At 36.8% G+C, this 12,566-nt stretch overlaps 1 protein-coding gene across 1 annotated transcript in view; it reads right to left on the reverse strand.

Annotated features, from left to right (window-relative positions):
- The window catches only part of PPP1R1C (protein phosphatase 1 regulatory inhibitor subunit 1C), a 139,966-nt gene that overhangs the window by 26,650 nt on the left and 100,750 nt on the right, over positions 1-12,566 (reverse strand). The gene's annotated exons all lie outside the window — the stretch shown is intronic.

The following is a 12,566-nucleotide window of genomic DNA, read 5'->3' on the forward strand; positions in this document are numbered from 1 at the left end:
TTGCCCAGACTGGAGTGCAGCAGCATGATCTCAGCTCACTGCAACCTCTGCCTCCTGGGTTCAAGTGATTCTCCTGCCTCAGCTTCCAGGACAGCTAAAGCTACAGGCATGTACCACCACAACGCAACTAATTTTATTTTTGTATTTTTAGTAGAGATGGGGTTTCACCATACTGGCCAGGCTGGTCTCAAGCTCCTGACCTTGTGATCCACCTGTCTCAGCCTCCCAAAGTACTGGGATTACAGGCATGAGCCACTGTGCCCAGCCACCATGTCACTTCTTAAATGGGGCCCATGAGCTTCCATGAATGACCTTTGATCTATACATAGACGCTCCTTGGTTTACAATGGGGATACATTATAATAAACCCATAGTAAGTTGAAAATATCAAAGTCAACAATGCATTTAATATACCTAGCCCACTGAAGATCATAGCTTAGCCTAGCCTACCTTAATCCATTTATCCCTAGTGTTCCATTATTGGAATGCTAAGTGTGTGGTAGTTATTTATATATTGTACCGCTCAAGGTCATCACCAAGGTCTGATTTTTTACATGTCTGCAATTCAAAAAAGTGCAACCTCCAACATAAACACTTACATTAGCCTATAGTTTGGTAAAATCATATCACAACGCAGTTCACTCTAGGTGGTCAGTTGTCTGACCTCCTGACCACATCGCTAACCCAGAGCTGCAACTCACTGCCCAGCATCACAAGAGACTATCGTACTTCCTGTCACCAGCCCAGGAAGAGATCAAAATTCAAAATTTAAAGTACTATTTCTACTAGATTCATACAGCTTTCCAAGCCAGGTGTGGTGGCTGATGGCTATATTCCCAGCACTTTGAGAGGCTTAGGTAGATGGAATGTAAGGCCAAGAGATCGAGACCATCCTGGCCACATGGTGAAACCCCATCTCTACTAAAAATACAAAAACTTAGCTGGATGTGGTGGCGTGCACCTGTAATCCCAGATACTTGGGAGGCTAAGGTAGGAGAATTGCTTGAACCCAGGAGGTGAAGGTTGCAGTGAGCTGAGATCATGCCACTGCACTCCAGCCTGGGGACAGAACAACACTCTGTCTCAAACAAACAAACAACACAAAAAAAAACCATATAGCTTTCCCACCATGATAAAGTTGAAAAATTGTCACATTGGGGACCAGTCTGTACTGAATGTTTAATTTTCACTATATTTGAAATCTCTCTGATATGATATAGCTCTGTGTTCCCACCCACATCTCATCTTGTAACTCCTGTAATTCCCATGTGTTGTGGGAGGGATCCAGTGGGAAATGATTGAATCACAGGGGCAGGTCTTTCCCACGCTATTCTTGTGGTACCAAATGGGTCTCACAAGATCTGATGGTTTTAAAAATAGGAGTTTCTCTGCATAAGCTCTCTTTTTGCCTGATGCCATTCATGTAAGGTGTGACTCACTTCCTTTTGCCTTCCACCATCATTGTGAGTCCTCTCACAATGTGGAAGAGTTTGGAGCTGGGTAACAGGCAGGGGTTGGAACAGTTTTAAGGACTCAGAAAAAGACAGGAGAATGTGGGAAAGTGTGGAACTTCCTAGAGACTTGTTGAATGGCTTTGACCAAAATCTTGCTAGTGATATGGACAATAATGTCAAGGCTGAGACGGTCTCAGATGGAGATGAAGAACTTGTTGGGAACTGGAGCAAAGGTGACTCTTGTTATGTTTTAGCAAAGAGGTTGGTGGCATTTTGCTTCTGTCCTAGAGATCTGTGGAATTTTGACCTTGAGAGACAATTTAGGGTATCTGGAAGAAGAAATTTCTAAGCAGCAAAGCATTCAAGAGGTGATTCTGCTGCTGTTAAAGGCATTCAGTTTTATAAGGGAAGCAGAACATAAACGTTTGGAAAATTTGCAGCCTGATAATGAGATAGAAAATAAAATCCCATTTTCTGAGAAGAAATTTAAACTGGCTGCAGAAATGTGCATAAGTAATGGGGAACTGAATGTTAATCCTCAACACAATGGGGTAAATGTCTCCAGGGCATGTCAGAGGTCTTCCTGGCAGCCTCTCCCATCACAGACCTGGAAGTCTACAAGAAAAGAGTGGCTTCATGCTGTGTGCAGCCTAGGGACTTAGTGCCCTGGGTCTCAGCTACTCCAGCTGTTGCTGAAAGAGGCCCATGTAGAGCTCAGGCTGTGGCTTCAGAGGGTGAAAGCCCCAAGCCTCGGCAGCTTCTATGTGGTGTTGAACCTGATCACGTACAGAAGACAAGAATTGTAACTTCGCCTAGATTTCAGAGGATATATGGAAACACCTGGATGTCCAGGCACAAGTTTGCTGCAGGGGTGGGGTCCTCAATGAGAACCTCTGCTAGGGCAGTGCAGAGGGGAAATGTGGGGTTGAAGCTCGCACACGGAGTCCCTACTGGGGTACCACACAGCGGAGCTGTGAGAAGAGCGCCACTGTCTTTCAGACCCCAGAATGGTAGAACCACTGACAGCTTGCAACTTGCACCTGGAAAAGCTGCAGACACCAAATGCCAGCATGTGAAAGCAGCCAGGAGGGAGGCTGTACCCTGCAAAGCCACAGGGATAGTGCTGCCCAAGACTATGGAAAGCCACCTCTTGCATCAGTGTGACATGGATGTGAGACATGGAGTCAAAAAAGATCATTTTGGAGCTTTAAGATTTGACTACCTTGCTGTATTTTGGACTTGCACTGGGCCTGTAGCACCTTTGTTTTGGCCAATTTCTCTCATTTGGAATGGCTGTATTTACCTAATGCCTATACCCCCCTCGTATCTAGGAAGTATCTAGCTTACTTTTGATTTTACAGGCTCATAGGTGAAAAAGGCTTGCCTTGTCTCAGATGAGACTTTGGACAGTGGACTTCAGAGTTAATGATGAAATGAGTTGATATTTTGGGAGATTGTTGGGAAGGAATGATTTGTTTTGAAATGTGAAGATATGAGATTTGGGAGAAGCCAGGGACTAAATGATATGGTTTGGCTCTGTGTCCCGCCCAAATCTCATCTTGTAGCTCCCATAATTCCCATGTGTTGTGGGAGGGACCTGGTGGGAGATTATTTAATCATAGGGTTGGGCCTTTCTCATGCTGTTCTCGTGAGGGTGAATGGGTCTCACAAAATATTATGGTTTTAAAAATGGGAGTTTCTCTGCACAAGCTCTTGTTCTGTCTGCTGTCATCTGTGTAAGATGCGACTTGCTCCTCCTTGTCTTCCATCATGATTTTGAGGCCTCCTTAGCCATGTGGAATTGTAAGTTTAATAAACCTCCTTCTTTTGTAAATTGCCTGCTCTCAGGTATGTCTTTATCAGCAGCATGAAAATGGACTAATACACTCTCTCTCTACCCCTCCTTCCATGCAGCTTAATTATTCCTTCTTTATAGGTAAAAAATGCAGACTTTCAGACTCATCCCTACATTTTTTTAAAATTCTACAATTCAACAATAAATAAATCTATGTATTTGTTGGGCATCACTATGTTCTAGGTGCTTAACATATATGAAAGGACAAAACACAAAGATCTGTGAACTTTACAAAGCCCTGGGAAGACAGGTGCATTTAAGGGGTAAGTGGAAATGGTGGGAATAAGAATATCCTAAAGGAGGTTGAGGGTGGAAAGGTAAGGGAGAGAAAGAATTATTGCAACAAATAGGTGAGGTATAAAGCACTATTAAAGACAATCAGTGCTATAGAGAAAAGAAAAACAAGCAGAGCATGAGGGCATTCGAAGTGCTGATGGGATAGGGGCAGGGTGGGAGTGGGTTTCCATACATATCCCAACTCCAGTCTCCTCAGGACTTTGTAGAACTTCTTTGTATCCTCACTACTCCATTCTTCCCTTCAGTTTACAAAACATACTCAAGTATCTTCTATCCTAGAACAAGCAAGCAAATAAAAACATCCTTTAACCCTGCATATTCTCCTTGCTATGTACTTTTTTTAAAGAAAAGCAGATGTCTTTGCAGCTGGCTCCACTTTCTTACCTCCTATTCATTCATCCACCTATCCAGTGTGATTTCCACCCTAATCTCTTTACTGAAACTGTCTATAGATAACCTTATATTCGCTTAATCCAATTAGGGTTTCTTACATTTTAATATTTCATCATACTCCAGTCCTTGCCACTGTTAAAAACATTTTTTCCTGAATATTTGACTTTCCTCAGCTTTAGAGATATAATTTTTCTGAGTGCGGGGAAGTTCTCCCTACTACTTTTAATTAATTCTCCTTCTCAGTCTCCTTTGTGCTCTGTTTTTCTGCTTTTCCTACTTAGATTTAAGTGAAAGTATTTGCCCAAGGTTATTTATTACTTCTTTAAGGTTGGAGAAAAGTCATTCCCCAATACAGGCACTATAAACTCAACATGTCCAAAAATATTCATATATTTTCTTTTAATCATGGTCTTGGTTAACAGTTTTGATTACTTGTTTCTGAGAAATGAAGCTAAGACTTGTGGACAATTCCACCTGCCCTAGGAAGTAGGTTGTCTATTTTTATTCTCAAACTTCAAAGTTTTTATGTTTTTAAGTAATGATTTATATTCCCATTCAATTGTGAAGACTATACATGTATTAATGGAGAGTTTGGGTTTTAATACTTTTGTTTGAAACTTTAAATGTTCTTGGAAAACTCACTAGTTATCATCTGAAAATACTTGATGTCCAAAACCTGGAATATTGCCTGACTTTATTCTCAGGGAAATTGCTGGAATGTCATTGCTGGAAGACTGCATCTAGAATGTTTTATTTATTTATCCTAGAGTAACTTTTCAAGTAAGATGTCGCTTAAATATTAAGCACAGCATTTAAAAAAATGAACTCATCTAGTCATCAAATGTTTCAAATGCCCTGTTAGAAAGTTGTAGCAGAAGGAAATTCTTGTCTGGTTTTTACCTGTTATAAATAGAAAATGTCACCTAATTTACTACTTGTTTAAGATTGGGAAAACATTTTTTACCAATTACCTCCCCACAACATTATTTTAAGAAAGCAAATTGAACTACATAGCTTCATCTCTTTCTGTCTCTCTCTCAGTTTTTCTCTCTGTCTTACTCTCTGTCTCTCTCTCTCTCTCTCTCTCTCTGACACATACACACACAATTTTTAGTTCAAGAGAATTGTTTAACAGTAGTTTGACATAACATCATGTGATAAAATGAAGTTTGGCTTTGGTTCCAAACTGCTGCCCAATCAGAATTAGCATTCATTTGTACACAAAGTATTTTTGTATGATAGATTTGTTAATTCTACATAGATAGGAATGTACAAATTAAATGTACAGCATGTATACTAAAGGAAAATAAATATTTCTTGTGAGACTAAATATTTATATTTGAAATGATTTGCTTTTGTTTAGGCTTTCAGATGAAAACCAAATTCAAATATATTACTTATGAATATGTGAATATAAAAAGATAATATAAGTATTTAAAAATGGAATATATTTAAATTGCTTTAAAATATCTGTGCTATTAGAAGATAGTGATGAGTACAGAATAAAACTTAGGAGGCTTATTTACCTGGAGAACAAAATTATAAAACCTAATTTTTAGAAATTGATATGTACTGTTATTTATCTTATTAGTAACAAAGCATATGACTGAGACAAAATACAATTAGATTAATTAACAGTGTAGCAATGACTACTGTGAATAAAGGAAATTACGCTCTAGTTATCTACCATGTTATTCTTTGAATATTGTTGTATTAAGTTATACTCATTTTGTGTTATGTAATGAAAATAAGACATTAGCTATAGAAATATCTGTACCTGCCTGCATTTATTAAAAAATAAGCTAAATATGAGAAAAAATACACAATCCATAAACAATTATGATTATTGAAGATATACATGAAATATTTAACTCAAAGTTAGAAAAATCTAAAGATTTCCTAGAAAAGGGCTAGCTTTTCCAACTTTGAAATATGCACATCTAAGCATCCTCATGCTTGGAACAATTCGAGATACCAAATGGATTGTGGTAGCTGGGCCAGTTAAAACCACAAGTAAGAATTAATCTCTTCCTCTTATTACCATTTCTAAGCTACTGCTGAGTAGGGGTGGTCTTTAAGGATTTGGCATGCTAGCTACCTACAACTTCAAACGAGAATTTACTACTGATAGTGCTTTCAGTGGCAGTATTTAGTTATTCTTGGGTTCAGATAATTCAAACAGCTGGGATCTATTTCAGAATTGTCTGGCTCCAGCTGGACATGCCTTTGAAAAAATTCTTGAACAGAGCTGGATTTCCACTGTAATCACACGATTTAGTTTACAAAACCAAGAAATAATTGGTCGTCCTACACAGGGCCGGTTTGACCTGGCTGTCTAGATAAAAGAAGGTCCAAATTCCTATTTATTCTTTCTTTCTAGCATTTGAGATTGTCTGATTCTGTTTAAAAGGCCTAGAATTCTAGTTCCTATCAGGATTTTGTTAAGCTAGAGTAAATGAATTTGAATAAGGAATGTTGTGTGCACCAGGGAATGATTATGATTCATTTAGGCTAAGCATGTTTATAGTGTGATTGCTACTAGTAATCCTATTAGCAAATTTGTTTGTATTAGTCTTAATTACATTAAACCAAACATGTAAGTCTAAGGGAAGAACACATTACCACAAAGTAGAGAAAAAGAAATAGTCAATGTAGTGGGAATATCGATACAACTTTCTGGGACAAAAGGAATCAGGTGGTAAGAAAACTGCCAACTGCCCAGTTAGCTTTGCCTCATTGCCAATCTCTGTCTAGTCATGGAAGTCACCAACATGTATTCCTTGGTTACAGCCTCATTCTATGTCCCCATCACCTTGACTGCTACACACAAAGTCTGATAGCCAAGCAGAATAATAAACTCCACATATGGGGTTACATAGATAAGCATCAGCAACCCTCCTCCCCAATTTATCCAACCGTTGTTACTAGTTTAGTGATGATTCAGGCTCTTTAAATTTAATCATTGGCTAGAAGGTTTTCACAGCAAGAGGTTCAAAGACATGTTAGAAGTATTTGTTTGTAATAGCCTAAAGCATTGAGCTCAAAATCTACTGATAGTAAAGACCTTGAGTAGAAATGGAGAACTGTTAGAAGATTTGCTTGCATCTTCCCTGGTTATCCCAGCAAACCACAGAGGGAAAAATTCAAAACAATTACCTTAGAGATCTACCTGCAAAGCTTTAAATACTATGCAGTGTCTGTCTGCAGATCGGAAATGCATGTAGGCTTTAAATTTTTCCAAATAAAAAGTCAGAAGGAAAATTTCACAAAAGTAAAAAAACAAAAAACAAAAAAAAATACCAAGAGCTATCAAAAAGAATCTTATTACTTAAAAGAGATCACTCTTCTTCTGGAAGATGGTGATAGCATTTGGATCAGGTCATTTTCATGGCATCATCTGCAGCACTAGACTGCCATCGCTCCACTTCCTAAGCCTATGGTTATGCCCTATGAGAGCTCATTAAATATTATGTATTACTTTTGTGTAGCTTATAAGGCTTTGTAAGGATTTCCAATTTTGAGCAACAAAGAAAAATACATGATATTATAAACTATGGACTATGACCAAAAGTTGTGTCACAATTGATCAACCCACTTCTAATTCTTCTTCATTTATTCAGTACAAAGTGCTAAATAGTGTGCTTGGCTCTGGGGATCCAGCAATGACCAAAATAGACATGGTCACTTTTTTAAGGAGTTTATAGTCACAGTCACTTAATAGAGATTTCCTGAGTATCTACTATGTGCCAGGCATTCTTTGGTATACTGGAATATGCACACAAAAAAGAAAAAAAATCTTGACTTAATGGAGTTTATTTTTAGTGGGAAAGTCCAGATAATAAGCATCAAAAATGATTAATAAGTGAATGATAAAATTTGTTAGAAAGATAAAAATACCATAGGAAAATACAGAGCAGAGTAAGGGAATTCAGGAGTTGTACAAAGGCCTTAAATGCAAGTGGGTGACTGGCATTTTTAAGGAACAACAAAGAATCCAGGTGCTTCAGGCAGAGTGAGCTAGTGGGAAAGTAGCCTGCGAAAAGGTCAGACAGGTCACAGCCTACAGATCCTGGGTCTTGCAGGCATTACGAGGAGTATAAAAATCACTCTGATGTATTAAGAATAAACTGCAAAGTACAAAGGTGCACACTACAGGCCCATTTAGAGATTACTGCAGTAGTCCAGGTGAAAACTGTCAACAGCTCCAACAACAGTAATAGCAACTGGCTTCATGAGAAGTAACTGGAAACTTTTTCAGGGTAGAGCCAATAGGATTTCCTGGTAGATTGGATGTGAAATGTGAGAGTTAAAAAGAAATAAAAAAAGTCTAAGGTGTTTGGCTTGCAGAACTGGAAGGAAGAAGAGGTCATTAGCTGAGAGAAAGAAGTGTTGTTGTATTTTTTGGTATTATTCCCTCCTGTAGTGAAGAGATTGGTAGAGGACAGAAGAAAATCTGGGTTTCTGCCAGGGACATGTTAAGTTTGAGATGTCTGTCAGATCATTCACATAGCAGGTCTTACACAGGTAGTTACTGTGTTAATTAATGAATTTATATGTTTCATATCATGGATTATATATATGTACTCACTGATATAGTGTACATAAATACAGCCTTATTTTTTAATCCTTCAGTTCCCATCTTGGTATAAAACAGTCTCCCATGCTGGTAACTATTGCGCATATTCGCTGAATTTTCTTCCATTTTTTCAGCAAAATTGAGATCACACAGCAGATAATGCAAATATATAGGTAAGTATTAATCCAGATTTTTTCACTTAATGTTTTACGGTATGCAATTTCCTCACATCATACGTTAACAGATTCATAGATGCAGAATCCTATAACAAGAGGTCATACATTTTTCTGTTTCTTGAAAAAGTGGTACCAATTTCCATTTTGGTAACAATGTATGAGCGTATCTTTTCCCACACTCTCACAAATTTTGTGTATGATCCTTTTAAAGAAAAATTCTAAATTGATAGATGCTTTGCTTTGTATCTTTTTAATTATAAATGAGATTTAGCTTTTTTTTATTTTGAGACACAATTATTTTTCTATAAAGTGCCTGTTTCAACTTTTATTCATCTTTCCTTTAAAGTCTTAGTATTTTTTCCTTAATTTATAACAGCTATTGATATAATGATGATAACATTTTTTCTACTTCTTTGCTAGTCTGTCATTTATCTTTCAATAATGTTTTAGCTATGGGTATATTTTTCTCTTGGAATCTATAATCCTCTTTCTCGTGTTCTTTTTCGTTATAAACTCTTAACATTGCACTTATATTTAAAATACATTTTATAAATGTATTTATATTTCCACAACTAATATCTCATTAGTAACCATATTTCATCTGTGTTATTTTGTGGTACGATTTAAAATTTTTTACTTTATGATCCATCTAGAGATTTATTTATGGATTTATCAATACACTTTCATTTGACCCGAAAGCTAAGATATACTAGAGGGTGAGGTAGAACAAACATGTGTGTTACATGATCAGCTCTCCTGTCTGTTCCCCCTGCCCACCCTGTTTTAAAACAGTTTCCCCCTGTGGCATGTTGCAGTATCGTTTATTCATTGAAAATAAACTACAAATACCTGAACTTCAACAAATATAACTAGGGTCAATTCTGTTGTATAGTCAGAGCAGACAGTTGCCTTAGGCAGCAAAAACATTACATGCAGCAAATTCTTTAGGGATTGTTTTTAGTGTGAAACACTAGAGGCAACAAAAGACAAGACATGTCCCGTTTTGTCTAAAGTAAATTGAACCAGAATTTAATTATCTTCTAGAAGTACCATCTTTGGCACCCATATTCATGTTTATACTCCAATAAGGGCTGAAGGATAAAGCTACTTACACTACTGATAAACATTTTAGAAAAAAATTGGTAACCTACACATTTTCTACAATAAAAGGATGAATATTCATAACCTTTTACTTTCTGGGGGAGTAGTGTGTGTGTTTATGTGTATGCAGATGGATGTACAGAGGGAAAAATTGCAAAGTAAAATAGATAAGAAAAAATTAAGTTTTACCTTCAGGAAGTCCTAGTCAGAGCAATTAGATAAGAGAAAGAAGTAAAGGGCATCCAAACTGGAAAAGAACTCAAACAATCTCTGTTTGCTAATGATATAAACATATACCTAGAAAATCCTAAAGATCCAGCCAAAAGACTCCTAGATTTGATATATGAATTCAGCAAAATCTCGAGTTACAACACCAATGTACACAAATCAGTAGCACTGTACAGTACAATGTACACAAATCAGTAGCACACCAACAAGGACCAAGCTGAGAATTAAATCAAGAATTTAATCTCTCTTACAATAGCTGCAAAAAAATAAATGATATAATCATATACCTAGAAATATACTTAACCAAGGAGGTAAAATATCTCTACAAGGAGAACTATAAAATACTGTTGAAAGAAATGATAGGTGACACAAACAATTAGAAATACATCTCATGATCATAAATTGGAAGAATAAATATTGTAAAATGACTATACTGCCCAAAGCAATCTACAGACTCAATGCAAATCCTATCAAAATATCAACATCCTTTTTTTCACAGAATTAAGAAAAGAATCCTTAAATTAATATAGAACAAAAATGAATAGCCAAAGTAACTATGTGTAAAATTAACACATCTGAAGGCATCACGTTACCCAACTTCAAATTATACTACAAGGCTATAGTAGCCAAAACAGCATGGTATTGGCATAAAAGTAGATACACAGACCAATAAAATAGAATACAGAACCCAGAAATAAAGCCAAATAACTTAACAACCAAGTGATCTTCAACAAAGCATACAAAAATACAAAATGGGGAAAGGACACCCTATTTAATAAATGGTGCAGAGAAAACTGGATAGCCACATTTTAAAGAATGAAACAGGATCCCTCTCTCTTACCACATGCAAAAGTCAACTTAAGTTGGAGTAAAGACTTAAATACAACAGTTGAAATCATAAAAATCCTAAAATAAAACCTAGGAAAAACTCTTCTGGACATTGGCCTAGGCAAAGAATTTATGACTAAGACACCAAAAGCAAATTCAATAAAACCAAAACTAAATAAATGGGACCTAATTAAACTAAAAAGCTTCTCCAAAGAAAAAGAAATAACTGTCAGAGTAAATAAACAACCCACAGAATGGGAGAGAATACTTGCAAACTATGCATCCAACAAAGGACTAATAAGACTGCAAGACATTCAAACAAATAAAAAAACACAAATAATCCCATTAAAAAGTGGGCAAATGACAGGAATAGATAGCTCTCAATAGAAGATATATATAAATGGCCAACAAACATTTAAAAATGCTCAAAATCACAAATACTCAGGAAATGCATATTAAAACCACAATGAAATGCCACCTTACCCAAGCCAGAATGGTCATTATTAAAAAGTCAAAAAGCAATGGATGCTGATGTGGACGTGGTGAAAGAGAACACTTATACACTGCTTGTGGAAATGCAAATTAGTACAACCTCTATAGAAAACAGTATACAGATTTCTCAAAGAACTAATAGTAAGTAGATCTATCATTTGATCTAGCAATATCACTATTGGATATCTACCTAAAGGAAAGGAAGTCATTATAGCAAAAGGACACCTGCACACATATGTTTATCATGCCACAATTCACAATTACAAAGATATGGAACCAAACTAAATGCCCATTAGCCGATAATCGGATAAAGAAAATGTGGTATATACACAACATGAAACACTACTCAGGCATTAAAAAAGAACAAAATGTCTTTTGCAGCAACTTAGATGTAACTGGAGGCCATTATTCTAAGTGATGTGACTCAAGAATGGGAAATCAAATACCATACATTCTCAATTACAAGTGGGAGCTAAACTATAGGTACACAAAGGTATACATTATGCCACAGAGTGGTATAATGGACATTGGAGACTCAAAATGGGGAGGGTGAGAGAGGGGTGAGAGATAAAAACCTCCATATTGGTTACAATATACAGTATTTGTATGATGGCTGCATGAAAATTTCAGACTTTACCACTATACAATTCATCCATGTAACCAAAACCCACCTGTACCCCTAAAGCTATTGAAATAAAAATAAATATATGTATGAAAAAAATCACTTTCAACCAATTATTCAACTCTTTGTTTTGAAGACTCAAATTAAAATCTTATATGAAATTGAAAGTATGAAAATAATTGGCTGGGCGTGGTGACTCACGCCTGTAATCCCAGCACTTTGGGAGGCTGAGGCGGGCGGATCACCTGAGGTCGGGAGTTTGAGACCAGCCTGACCAACACGGAGAAATCCCGTCTCTACTAAAAATAGAAAAATTTAGTTGGGCATGGTGGCACACACCTGTAGTCCCAGATACTCGGGAGGCTGAGGCAGGAGAATTGCTTGAACCCGAGAGGTAGAGGTTGCAGTGAGCCGAGATCATGCCACTGCACTCCAGCCTGGGTAACAGAGTGAGACTCAGTCTCGAAAGAAAAGAAAAGAAAAGAAAAGAAAAGAAAAGAAAAGAAAAGAAAAGAAAAGAAAAGAAAAGAAAAGAAAAGAAAAG

Source organism: Sapajus apella, unplaced genomic scaffold, assembly GCF_009761245.1.
Source record: "Sapajus apella isolate SASKATOON/1434 unplaced genomic scaffold, GSC_monkey_1.0 scaffold28, whole genome shotgun sequence".
Taxonomy (NCBI): Eukaryota; Metazoa; Chordata; class Mammalia; order Primates; family Cebidae; genus Sapajus; species Sapajus apella.